Raw genomic sequence first — 13,352 nt, forward strand, 5'->3', positions numbered from 1 at the left:
CCTAGCCAGGTCCGACATCACAACGAGCACATAAATTCACGTCTTCACACTATGACCATGTGTTTTGTTTCACGCAAATTCCACAAGTAGTTATGAATATTGATTACAAACTAGAACCAATCGATGACAAAAACGTTGCCGCATATTTTCACGACTAATATTAATTCTTATGTAAAACTATTTTATCACTTCAAAAATATCAAGTTCACTCCAGATCTTTGCATTTTTAGGCGTTATTACGACAATAATACGTAAAATTAATACATTTGCAAAGACTGATTCACGCGGCCTTTTCTTATAATCTTATCGGTCGATTAAAGATCCAATGGCCTACGAATCAAAGCTTTTAATTAGGTACAAGCTCGATATAATTAAACAAGAAAAGGACAACTTTAATTAACCGGTTTTAAAGTTTGATATTTGTATGACTTTACTACTTTTACTTATTGGCATTTAATTAAGGGCATTCAGACACAAAATCGAGGTAAACAAGTAATGTATGACAGATAAGGTATTTGTACTGGGTTGATCATCGCAGTTATAAACACAACTTAAGCAGCTGTAAAATGAAAGCCTGAAAAAAATTCAGGCTTGAATTTTTTTTCCTTTAATTTCACAGCTGCTTAAGTTATGTACATAACTGCGATGATCAGTCATGCCTTCAAAAATCGAGGTATTTCCGTTGGAAATCATGGGTTCCCTTGAGGATTCCCACCTACTCTCCCCTTGCATTTGCAACCCCGCCGGCTTTTTACCGTGCACTCCTATGTAATTTTCTCTTATTTTTCTCTCTCCGTTGCTCCTCGTAATCCCTGCGCTTTCTGCCACACGCAAAATCTCCTCGCGTTATGTGCTTCACGTGTATTTGTCGAGGGCTTTCCTGTGTTCGGCTATGGCTTTCCTTGTACTTTCTTCTTCGACGAGGCGGCGAGGTCCTTGCTATGTCGCCCACACTTTTACTGTGCGTCCCCATGTCTTTGCCTATTTGTTACACTGTAGGTGTCCTCTTGCATTTCGTCATCTGTTCCCTTATGCATGCCTCGCATGCTTTCACTTTGCGTCCCTTCTATTTCCCGTGCGTTTCGTTGTACGTTGTTCCTTCGTTTCTCCATACACAACCCCAACAGGTTTACTGGTGGGGTCTCTCCCACGTTCCCTGTGCATTTACCGTGGGTACCCCTCCCCACGTGTTTCCCCGTTCGTTAAGCCCTGCCCCGTGAGTTCGCTCTTACATTTCCCGTGCCTTCCCAATGTCTCTTCTTGTCTGATGCTCCGGGTTTCCCAGGGGTTCCCGATTGGGTTTCTTCCGATCCCAGTACCGTAGCCGTACATTCGCTGACCCTTGTGTCCCCCTCATACAGTTACTCTCGATCCCCTTTGCGTTCCCTATGCATTCAAACGCTCAAAAAGCTCTCTGTTCCCAGGAGGTCTCATGTTTTATCTTGTCATTAAATTACCTGAGTATAATTAAAGGTCTTCATCTAAATCGAACGGTGTTGCGTAGCAAACACCGTAAGACTAGCCTGGAGGGTGTGGAGCAGTTTACCCCTGCGCCTGCGTGGAAGGGTTTGAACAAAACAAAGAGTAAACAGCAGGGTATTTTTTGAAGTGTTACTTTAATCATCAACTACAAACAACGTTTGATCCAGTCTTGGCTCTCGTTGTCACGCAACAATACGCTCTCGAGTGACAGAGCGCCACAATTGAAAGAGAATCCCTCCGTTACAAGAATCTCTGTCACAGTTGTATCGCTAATTGGTTCTCTGGTTGACCTTGTATCAGAAGCTGCCCCCACCCCCCACAAAAAAAGTAATTGTTAAAAAAACATCAATAACGGAAACCCGAACCTTCAATAGTCCCTGACTCTATTTAAAAAAAAAAGAGCTAACGTAAACACGTTTGTAAACAGTTTTGATTTTCTAAAAAATCCCCAGCTAACTAAAGGTGTTGTTCTACAAGCCGATTTTTAACTCAGCTCAACCGATATCGTGTAACATGGCGCACAGGGCAACTTTTTAGGAAACGTTTCGTTGCCGCATGTTGCAGGTTTTTGAAAGAGATTCAAAAACCTGCAACACTGTCGCCCGAATTTGAAATGCTGTGTTAGAAATCTTCTCGTATAACACCACCTTTACACGAAGTTCAATTTTTCGAATCGTCTTTGAAAGTTGTCCCATGTAACACCGTCTTAATGATCAGCTAAGTACAGTAAAAACCTGGTGAAAGAGCCTATATTTTTAAAGTCTGGCAAAATAGGTCTTTGTATTTTGGGGTTCTTACAGGCAATTTAGGCTAAGTAGGTTTTAATTAGGTTCTTAATTTTTATGAAACAGATATAGTTGTTGATTACCAGGAAAATAAAAAAAAAAATTTGGTTTGGTCCTTTAATATACAGTATTTATTCACATCTGTATATGGTAAGCCTAACACAACTGATTACAGAGTGTATGTATAAACGATAGCCTCCTTTTGGCGCGAAAATATGCTAGGATATTTGTCCTCGGAGATTATCTGTTCCGAGAGGCGGACATTTTTCCGAGAGCGAAGCTTGAGAAAAACTGCACGTGATACGTTCTCCTCCAATCGGAAAACGTATTTGAGTTGGGAGGTATAACAATCTTCTTTTACCCACTCCTTCTTCTGTCGCCACTTTCCTTACCCCACCCAGTCCCACCCTCCAGCCCTCAAATCGGCTAGAAATGAGCAAGATCAAGAATCAGATCAACGAATAGGACGTCCTTTTTAATAAACCAATTATATAGCATACTTAATTCTTTTATATCTGGAAACAAGTAAGGTCCCCTACAACGTTGATGTTTCCCCGAAAGTAGCGGCCCTTTGACGAAGTTTACTCTCTGACCTAAAGCGAAGTACGGACGAAATTGCCTGACTGCAGGACTGAACAACGAGCCATTTGTGATTTTATTTCGACCTTTATTGAATCTTTCTTGAAACTTTGATTTATACGCTGCATTTTTCTGGCAGAAGAGTCAAATGATAAAGGATCATACAGGGAAATTAATTACATGGCAATATAAAGCGACCTTTACTTTCTTCCTATTGTGCCGGCAACATTTCGGGCTGTTTTTGTTTATACGGTCTGCCTTTTATATGTGGGTAGTTAGAAACATACATAAATAGACATTTTTTTCAGGGAATACATGTCTGCTTTATCTGAAACGACTGTGAATTAACGTTCAAACGTTTTTTAGCCATCCGAAGGTACTAAACGGCTACCCGAAAGTAGCGACCGCCTTTGCCTGCTAAATCCTTAAGTCTGTAAAAATAAATTACATCTTGATATGCTAATTACAATTCAAACATGGGGGTCACCAGACATGTTTTTAAGATGAGAGGACTGAAAGTCTGAAACTACAATTAAGGGTGTTTTTAATTGTTTATGCTGTTGCTATGGTTGCGTTTCGCAACACGAAAAAGACTAAAATATGTCGACCAATCATTGAGTATTTGTTTGTAAATTTTTTACAGCATCAATTGAAAAGAGGGGTACTATTCATTCATCAAAGAAAAAACGCTAAAATCCTTGTCTTCTCGGTCCGTACGGTAAGTTACGAATCGTCGTTTTTTCCCCTTCGTGCTTGGGCCATAAATCGAAGGGAAAAGATCTCGGTCCGTAAATTACAGTACGGACCGAGAAGACGAGGTTAGTAAGAGGTATATAAAACCGGGACAGGCAAAAACCAAGGTCTAATTAGGACAGTGTTTGCGTAATCAGCCGATGGAACGTTCCGCCTTTCAATAAACTGAGGCCCACTAAACGTATACAGAGGATAAAACACGGTGGCGAGAAGAAATGAATTTTATGTTCGAGTGGCAAGAACAATATCTTCTTGCCAAGAGAACGTAAAATTCATATCTTCGAGTTAACGTGTTATGTTCTTTTTATTATGTAGCCATACTGATGGCGGCGTTTTTAAAGATTTTCCGAAGAGTTCCGACCACTTTCCGAAGATCTCTGAAGATTCTCCAAAACTTGTCCGAAGGTCACACGAACATTGCCGAACATTTTACGAAAATATCCGACGATTGCCGAAGACATTCGAGGAAGACCTGAAGATGCTTCGATGATACACCAATGAATTTAAGAACAATTTAATTAACAGACAAAGTTGATATCAGTGAAATCATTGATATCTTCACTAGTGAGGATATCAGTGGAAAATACGCCACTGGAGTTCCGGATGTGGTTTCGTATGAATTTTACGAGTGGTGTATTTTCCAGTAAAACACTCGTGTCTATATAATAAAACTGAATAATCATCACCTAAACGTTTTGCAAAATGGATAGATACATTGAGAGAAGTGGCGGAAGGAAATAAGAGTTCTTGTTTTAAAGTGTTTTAATGTTAAATCACTCTCTAATCGTTAGAAAAAAAGTCTGTTTATCTTCTTAACTCAACGAGTAAAAGCAACTTACATGCGAATTTCCAACAATTACAGCGCTGTTCTCTTAATTTTTTTGTGTATCACTTTAGTCAATTTAGGATCGGTTCACACTTCGCCGTAGGAATTTGCAAACGCAGCTTTATTTCTACGGTTAGGCGTACCATCCACACTAATCCGTCACGAAAACAGAGCTTTTCGAAAACGCTCTTCAAACCGGAGGAATCTGAAAACCCCGGGTTTTCGTTTTCGTGTGGACGGAACGAAGCTTTTTAAAAACTATGACCTTACGATAATAATGCGATTTCTCTGCCCGAGTTTTTTTTCTCAAACACAAATCCAAAATGGCCGGTTATTGTTGGTTTTTTTTTAATTCCTCCGGCGTAGTGTGGTCGGAAAAAAAAATTGATTCGTTTTCTGACTGAAACTTCCGTTTTCAATGTTTTTCCGGCGTAGTGTGCACGGGGCCTTAGTCGAAGGAAATGCTATTGCAGGATGATAAGCATTGAAATGAGCCAACACGATAAAAATTCAGGTAAAAATGCATTTTCAATCACCATGATAACGATGACCATGTCGATGATCAAGAACGGCTAATGGTTTTTTTCCTGTTTTCACCTTAAGTTTTACCACTTTGTGATTCAGCTAATAAGTTTGTTTAAACAGAAGACCTCCACGCAAGTTGATAAATACACAAAATTGCGCTAGGTTATCCACTCTTGTTCTTATTCTTGTTCTTTTTGCCCCTCTTTTTCTTCTTCTTTTTCTCTTTCTTTCCTCCTCCGAAAACAATCGACTTAATGACTGATCTATTTTCCCACACTGCTTTTGAACCCTTCTTTCTACACCTGTGGAAAAGAAAAATAATTGTAAGACCAGCAGTTGTCAAACTCGCAATCTAATGGCCTACACATGCGATTTCTGTGGATGATTTTGTATCAGAGCAATATCGTTCGCAGAGGCCACGATCCTTTTGGTTAACACCTCTGGGAGTAATTGAAAGGCGAGCCAGTATTAGTCACAGCGGTTACTTTCTCTCTGCGCATGTTCAGAAACCGTTGTTGAACTTGAACCTCATTTTCGTCCCCAGGGGCCGCGCTCCTCTTGGTCAGCACCAAGAATCGCGACCTCTGGGAGGGTCCAACACCGGAAGTCCGCGATTCACGGACCTCCCGTCACTCTGCGCATGCTCAGAGTAAAGTCTGACAAATCTGATTGGCTGAGAATACAAAACGAGTACTCTGCGCATGCTCAGAAAATTTGACCTTTCCAGAGGTCGCGATTTTTGGTGCTGACCAAAACGAGCGCAGCCTCTGGGCACGAGAATGCTTGAACCTATGCTCACAATCAAACCGGAACTAGGATTTTCTAGTTCCGGTTCTTGATCTCGCCAGAGTTGAGCATTCGCTCACCGCTGGCCGAAAACGCGCCGGCTCTGGGGACGGCATTGACATCGAAGTACTAGTTCACCTCTCATCAACTATCAACTGACAGAAACCTTGCGTTAGCTGTCTAGTCCTCATAAATTTACTTTAAAGTAACACTTTCGAGTAGCTAAGTGGGCGATCCGATTGAATCACCCAACATGCCACGGAAGGACAACTTCAAACGTTTACTTACTAGCCTATCTTAAAACATGGTAGGTAGGTAGGTAAAACTTTATTTATGCAGGGTGGCCCATTCAGCACATGACATGACTGACGTGAATTTCGGTATACACGTGACCCTTAAGGCGATTGTAACTAGCGGGGATATTCACATGCAATTTACACGATATGTCACAAGTACCGCACACAAGGAGTAAAACCTTTAGTTTCCTTTTTCAACCCGCTCTTACCCAGCTCCCCCCGTCCTTCTATTCCCGAAAGTAATTGTCGGTAAAGCACCACCTCGTTAATAGAGGCTCTGACTTGATCTGTATCGGTCAATGAAAAATCAAGTGAATAGCGTGCTCTGATCGGCCACTTAAACCTGTCGAGACGTCAGTGTTCAAACCATTTACTATGTTAACCTTATTAAAGAAACGCGGTTTTTCGAGGACGTTTGTCTAACCAGTGTAAATGAACTGACGCAAACTACCTTGCAGTATAAATGGTTGGAACTTAAGGCAAAAGAAAGAACATTGGGTAAGTTCCATCCCCGTCAAAGATCGTCAGGTGAAGTACGAGAGGAGGGAAATTTTGCCCGTAGTTTGTCAAATACGGAAAATCATACGGGATATTGACTGTTTAAGCGGCCAATCAGAACGCACTATTCACTTGTTTTGTCATTGACCGATAAAGATCGAAGTACATTGCACTCAAAAAAAGAAACGTAACTACAAACTGTACATGGAAGAAATGCGAAACATTCCCGTATTCTTAAATGTTTTGGATACATGAATGAGTGTACGTCTGGGAGAACAAGAAATTCCAGTAGTGAACTCTCACATTTTTATGAGTGTTTGTAATAAAATTCAGACCAGCTGTTCTCATGGACAATTGATCATAGGTGAAAATCTGTCAATCACAAAGACGATTTGGTTGCATAAAAAGTAAACATCAATGATTAGAATGAACAAAAAAAGAACAGAACTGTAACAGAGAATACGTAGAGTAGAAACTAATGTAAAACCTCTTCCCAGCAAAAAGAAACCAAAGTGTATGAAACTTCACTTCAAAGTTTGTTTTTTTTTTTTTTTTTATTGTGGGAAAAGGTTTTGCAAAAATATTGGAACAAAGTTTAAGACATAACATACTACAAATAAACTTAGCTCGATCAGGTTTTCATCCGGTTAAATTTTTTTTCTTAAATTCTTAAAATTGATTCAAAATGCTTTCTTCCCAGCCCAAACAACAGAGAAATCGAATTTTTCTTTATCTAAACTTCTTTTCTTTATAAACACCGCGCAAACGTTCATCTGACATTTTCCATCAAAACTGTATAGTAAAGAAATGATTACATAACCACGATTTACAATAACAATGTTTTCTTCCGCTGCGGTGAAAAAGTAATTAAATATTCACAACAGGGAAAATACTTAATTCTTCGATTCAGATATTTTTTGGAAAGCAATACAGAACTCGTTTTAAATCTGCACTGTTGTCGCCCCTTGGAGATAATAATCGATGGGAAGATTTTGGATGATTTCTACGTGTACCTTAATTTATATTCCGTGACACGCTTCGATCAGTTCCCGATTTCAAAACAACTGTGTCAAATACTTGCGAAAGCGTTTTCCTGATTCACCTGATTGACACGCAAAATAAATAGACATTTTCTCTGTAAAGGAAAGCAGCAGTAAGCTTAGTTGGTTTAGGTTTTAGACGACTGTGATTATATCGATACACCAAATTTTCAACAAAACAACGTGAAATTTGCTGCGTTCAAACCCGACGATTTCTTACCAAAAATTATAATAAACACTTACTTGGAACATAGCGACTGTTCCATGTCCTGCTTCTTCTTCGGGTTTAATTTTGTGGCACAGATTCTGCAACGACGACTCTCCGTTTGGCCCATCTTTCCTCTCGATTAAAACTCAGGCCAACATGGAAAATGATTTCTAATAATATTAATTCTATCCCCCAATCGACCGACACAGATTTGTTCTTCACCTTCGGCGATATGAATACTAAAAATCAAAATCAAGCTCAGCAAGTTTTACAGTGTTTCTCTTCGGCCAAATGCAGTGAACAGCAGTTGTCCCGTAAGTTCTTCCTCGGCTTCAAGATACAGCTGATAGCAAACGTTTTTTTCCGCTCGTTCGTGGTTGTTTCTATTTTGCATGCAATCGTGATCTTTCGTCACGGCGTTTGATTTGCTGGTCGTTAAGATGAAATTTTCATAAGTGCTCCACTCCGCCTGAACAGCTCAAGACAAAACAAAAGCTCTTATTAGACCTGAAAAAAAAATCTTAAGCAGTTCAAATTCAGTATATTTTTGTTACCTTTGAAACGGATTTCACCAGGATTGTTTCATATTTTGTGGCACTAAATACTAAATTATTTAAAGTGTAAAGGTAATTTCTCCAAAAGTAATCTTGAAATCTGTCGTGGGGCGTAGCTCGTAACGTTTTCCGGCTTCTACAAGGTAAAGTTATGATCTAAATCTTTCAATTACATGAAATTGATAATGGACCCATTACATCGTTACTTTTGGTAGCAAAAGATCTCAATAAGAATGTGATTGTAAAGAGACTCAAAGGGAAACCACTTGGGATGAACACATTACCTTGAAGAAAAAGTATGACTACAACAAGTCGCTCTTCACTAAGATCTTCGCGTGAGTAGTGAAAACAGGCAAAATTACTGTTACATTAATATCACTGATACAGAGGAAAGAGTGAATTCTCGTATTGAATTTGATTATAAACCGAAAAGATGTTCAAAAATCGTTCAACGAGAATAAGGAATAAAAACATAAACGAAAAACTTTTAAAAAATGAAAGCGACCATAAATAATTCCTATTTAATAACACAAAAGTAGCTCAATACATGAATGGCAAGCCAAATGAAGCAATATCCAATTCGTCTTGTTTAACGTTCAATCCTGCATTCCATAATTAACTCTTTGATTAATACTCATCTGTTATTCAGTTTCAACTCTTTGTCATTTGGCTCCTCATTCTCATTTCAACTTTTCTTTCCACACTGGACATTTTTTTAGCATAAGGACGAGTTAACATGCCTTTTCATAGATAGGAGCTAGGGTTTTCAGGTGGCCGGACACGAGGGGTCATGTTGCAAGGACATGTTGCGGCGACAAAAACGTGTGTAGTACACACTGAGGCGACGTGTAGCGGGGACATGTAGCAGGGACAAAATCACAACATCTGCACACACATGAAAATGTAGCGGGAACATGTCCCAGGGATGTGTTGCAGCGACATGTCCCCTCGCGTGAACTGACTGACCGCATGGTGCATGGTTTTGGTAATGCCCAGCCTGCTTTGAGGCACTGCATCGTTGAAGTAAAATGGCGGCCATCGAAGTAGAATCGGTTGAGGATGATTCTCCAGCTGAAAATCCTGAGGACAGCGGTCATATTTCTTGGAATAATAGCGAGATAGGTATGCTGATTGCTCATTTCAAGGATAATCCAATTCTATGGGACAAGCAACTAAAAGACAGTGCTAACAGACAGAAAACTAAAAAGGCAATCGCACCTTTGTTAGCACGATTTGAGAAGGCACAACCACCAAGAAACCTAGCGGCGATCAAATCAAGGTGGCACAAGCAGTTTTCTATTTCGACCTAAATCATTCCAGTCAAAAGCAGCAGCATGACCACCGCTACTAATGGCTGCCATGTTGTTTTTCTCTGTGCACGAGCACAAAGAATTCTGGTCGTTGTCTCTGATTGGCTCAACTTTTGATTCTGTATCAGGGACATGCTGCATAACCGTACACACGAAGTTTCATGGCATCATTGCAACGTTTTGTCCCCGCGACGTGCCCCATGAAGTTCAACAAGCTGAACTTTGTACGACATGTAGCAGGGACAAAATGACCCCCAAATTGGTGTTGCACAAGTAAAAAAGTATCGGATTACACGAGGGGACATGTCGCTGCAACATATCCCTGGGATATGTACCCGCAACATTTTCATGTGTGTGCAGATGTTGTGATTTTGTCCCTGCTACATGTCCCCGCTACACGTCCCTGCTTCATGTCGCCTCAGTGTGTACTACAGAAGTTTTTTGTCGCTGCAACATGACCATGCAACATGACCCCTCGTAGAGACAGTCACGTGACAACCAAACTTTTTTAGATCGATGGGTTTCCAAATTTTCTAAGGTATGGGGCTCCGATATAAAAGGGAAGGGATTTCACAAGATGAGGTATATGACAGGGTAGGGAAATCTATCATTTAGGTATTTTAAAGGGCCTTTAATTAAAATTCAAAGAGACGCACCTTACTGCTGTATTATTTCATTTATTAGGCACCACATGAAAATGACAAGAAGACTTCCTTTTTTGTCAATTTATTCATACTATTGGCCAGTTATAAAAGTATGTGAATTACTGAAAAGAGTACCACCTTTTCTCAATAGCAAGTATACGAAAGAGGTGCCTTTTCTGTCAAAATGCTATACAAGAGGGTAAGGGGTTGGTCCTCGCCTCGGGGCGGAGCCTCCAAGTATAGAACTTTGTGGAGTACCCCCCGGGGCGCGATCTACCCGGTGGAAAGCGTTACCCTTTCTTTGAACAACTAGAGGTCGCCCTTGTGTCGTGTATCAGTGTTTTAGACATGCAAGCCAGGATAGAAAATGTTCGTACGTATTGAAAATTGAAGTCATAAAAATAGTCACTCCAACATGAATGAATTTAGGACTGCATATTGTCCTTAGAAGACTCATATATTCCTTATATTTTCATCAAGTGGCGGCAGTAAAAAAGATATCGTAAACTGCCTCTTTAAGCACCCCCCAGCTATAGGCCCAATTACCTGTAAACCAAAAACTACATGCGATTATAATATAAGTCCCCCTCTAGCTTTCCTTGTTTTGAATTCGTTTTATTATGACTTTAACTATTTCGATCAACATGTGCAGCTATAACTCGTTTCGAAACGGATTTTTTATTCCGGTTATAAGACCCCTCGGATATACGCCCTTCCGTTTACAAACCCACCTAAAAATGCTTACGAAGCTGTATAAGCCCGGGGCATAGAACCCTTACTCTCTTGTTAATAACAGAAATCATAAATCGAGAATGATGTCTCTCTTGACAAAGCTCTTAAATGTGAAAAATGGCGAGGTTATCACAGACTTTACGGGCTTGGTCCTTCTCAGGTACGCTGCAAAAGGTATTTCAACACCCCAGGGAAGGGCCAGAGGCCTGTTTCTCGAAAGCCCCGGAAACCTTTCGCGCCCGCAAAGCCGTTTTTAGTTAATCTTTATCTAAAAACAGAAAGATGTATACGCCTGAAACTTCTTGTATGAAGGGAACTTCTGGTCATATGAAGAATATGTGCCCCTGTTCTCTTCACCCCAATAAAGAGCCTGTTCACAGTTTATGAAATTCAACTCCCACTTTGACCCACACAGGATGAAAACAAGAAAGAATATGTACTACTATCCCTGTAACTTTTTGCTAATTAGTTAAAGCAGTTTTTCATAATATGACAAATTATAATAATACTTTCTTCATGACGAGAGAATGCTCTCAATAAAAAATATCCTACAACATTTACTAGTCAAAACTAGTATATGTATTTTGTTTTTAAGGGTCTCTCTGCCCTAGAACTTGCACAATTGAGACTAAATTCCTAATTATATATACATGTAAATGTTCTGTGCTTTTTAATCAGAACAATTTTTGTTGATAACTTTGTTCTTATGAATGTTAAAAGAACTAACCGATAGAAGTGCCGTTTTTTGTCACTGACTTGTATATATTTTAGCAAGACTTTTCGTCTAACTCTTAAGCCTTGATGTTACGTGCGATATATACAAGTCAGTCGATATATACAAGTCAGTGACAAAAAACGGCACTTTTATCGATGATGTCATCTCCTGACTACATTTACTCAATTTTTAGATAAAAGAACTACTTTGTGTTTAAAATGAAAACACAGGAAAAACATTACGTATACTTCAATAAATGAGTTGTAATAGGTGATTTTTTATATATTGAAATTCAGGATCAACAGCCTGGTCAACAAATAATGGTTTCGTTATGGAAGACAAGTAAAGCTTTCCAATTTTCTTTCTTTGGGGCTCTGATTGAATTGATCCGTTTAGGAGATCATGAGAGTGTAACTGGCCTGGTTAGCACTCAAATTTGTGGAATAATCCCTGTCGGCTGTTACACCTAGGAAAATAAACCAGTGCTCTTTGAGTTCCATACAGCATAGGAAAGTGTTAATTGCGCTCCTGTTATGCTTACAAATTTATGAAGAACAATACACACGATATTTCCTTTCCTTTTCATGTCTCACACGATAGCATCTTGCACAGCATGTGACATGTGAAATCTGCGTAATTCCCAGCAGGTACATTTTGCAGGTTGCAGGTTGAAATGAGCTGTTTATTCGAATTGAAGTTGAATAAACCCCAATATAAAGGCTAACCGCAAGCAACCTAAGCTGATTTAGGTTATGCGGAGTGCTATGTAGGCTAACCGAGACTCAAAAGTTGATTTTTCAACCTGCAACCTGCCAACTTGAAAATATACCTGCCCTGCAATTCCTGATTGTCTCATTTTCGAAACCTTCAAAAAGTTAAAAATCCTGGGTCACTAAGGGTCACTTTGGTATGAATTTGTGTAGAATGTTTCTAGAACTAAAATATTTATCGTAAATTGTAATTACTCCAGCAGAATTGCAACTACATATGAATTTATGCACCTAGTCAAAGCCGTGTCTACAAAAGGTTTGAAACGCTGATTTTAAAACATCATAATAATACAATTTAGAAAACAGCCCTAAGAAAATACGCGCGCTGGTTGGTTAAAAATCCTGTTTCTATAACTCGATGGAAACAGAACGTGACACGAACTGTTGACGTAATGATGGTGCGTGCAAAGAGAATTTACATTTTGATGATCAAAGTAAACAAGTTGTTTTCCTTTTTTTCCTCGCGGTGTTTTCTAAAAGAAATAGAAAACATGTTCTCCGTGTTTCTATCGAGTTATAGAAACACTGGTGAAAGTTTAGGAAAACTCGAAAAAGCTGTGGAAACACTCGCCTGCGGCTCGTGTTCCCACAGCATTTCTCTTTCTTCCAAACTTCTACTCGTGTTTCTATAACTCGAACACACGGTACATGTTTTCTATTTCTTAAATATTTATATAGCGCAAATTCCATACTAAAGTAATGTTCAAATGCGCTTCACCGAATAAAGTAAGTAAAAAGCAGGGCCCGCGGAGCGGATTTTCGAGTAAAGGGGGGGGGGGGGCTAATGTGAATGTGGGTCCGGGGGCATGCTCCTCCGGGAAAATTTAAAATTTAAGTCCTCTGATATCG

General features: G+C 39.6%; 1 long non-coding RNA gene across 1 annotated transcript; it reads right to left on the bottom strand.

Annotated features, from left to right (window-relative positions):
• Nucleotides 1-4,324: 4,324 nt before the first annotated feature.
• On the bottom strand, nt 4,325-8,318 carry LOC145483072 (uncharacterized). Its single transcript, XR_014048870.1, has 2 exons — nt 7,814-8,318; nt 4,325-5,252 (listed from the first exon to the last, which is right to left on the bottom strand). It is a non-coding gene; the product is annotated as an uncharacterized LOC145483072 (long non-coding RNA).
• Nucleotides 8,319-13,352: the final 5,034 nt, after the last annotated feature.

The sequence above is a fragment of the Orbicella franksi genome, chromosome 3, assembly GCF_964199315.1.
Source record: "Orbicella franksi chromosome 3, jaOrbFran1.1, whole genome shotgun sequence".
Taxonomy (NCBI): Eukaryota; Metazoa; Cnidaria; class Anthozoa; order Scleractinia; family Merulinidae; genus Orbicella; species Orbicella franksi.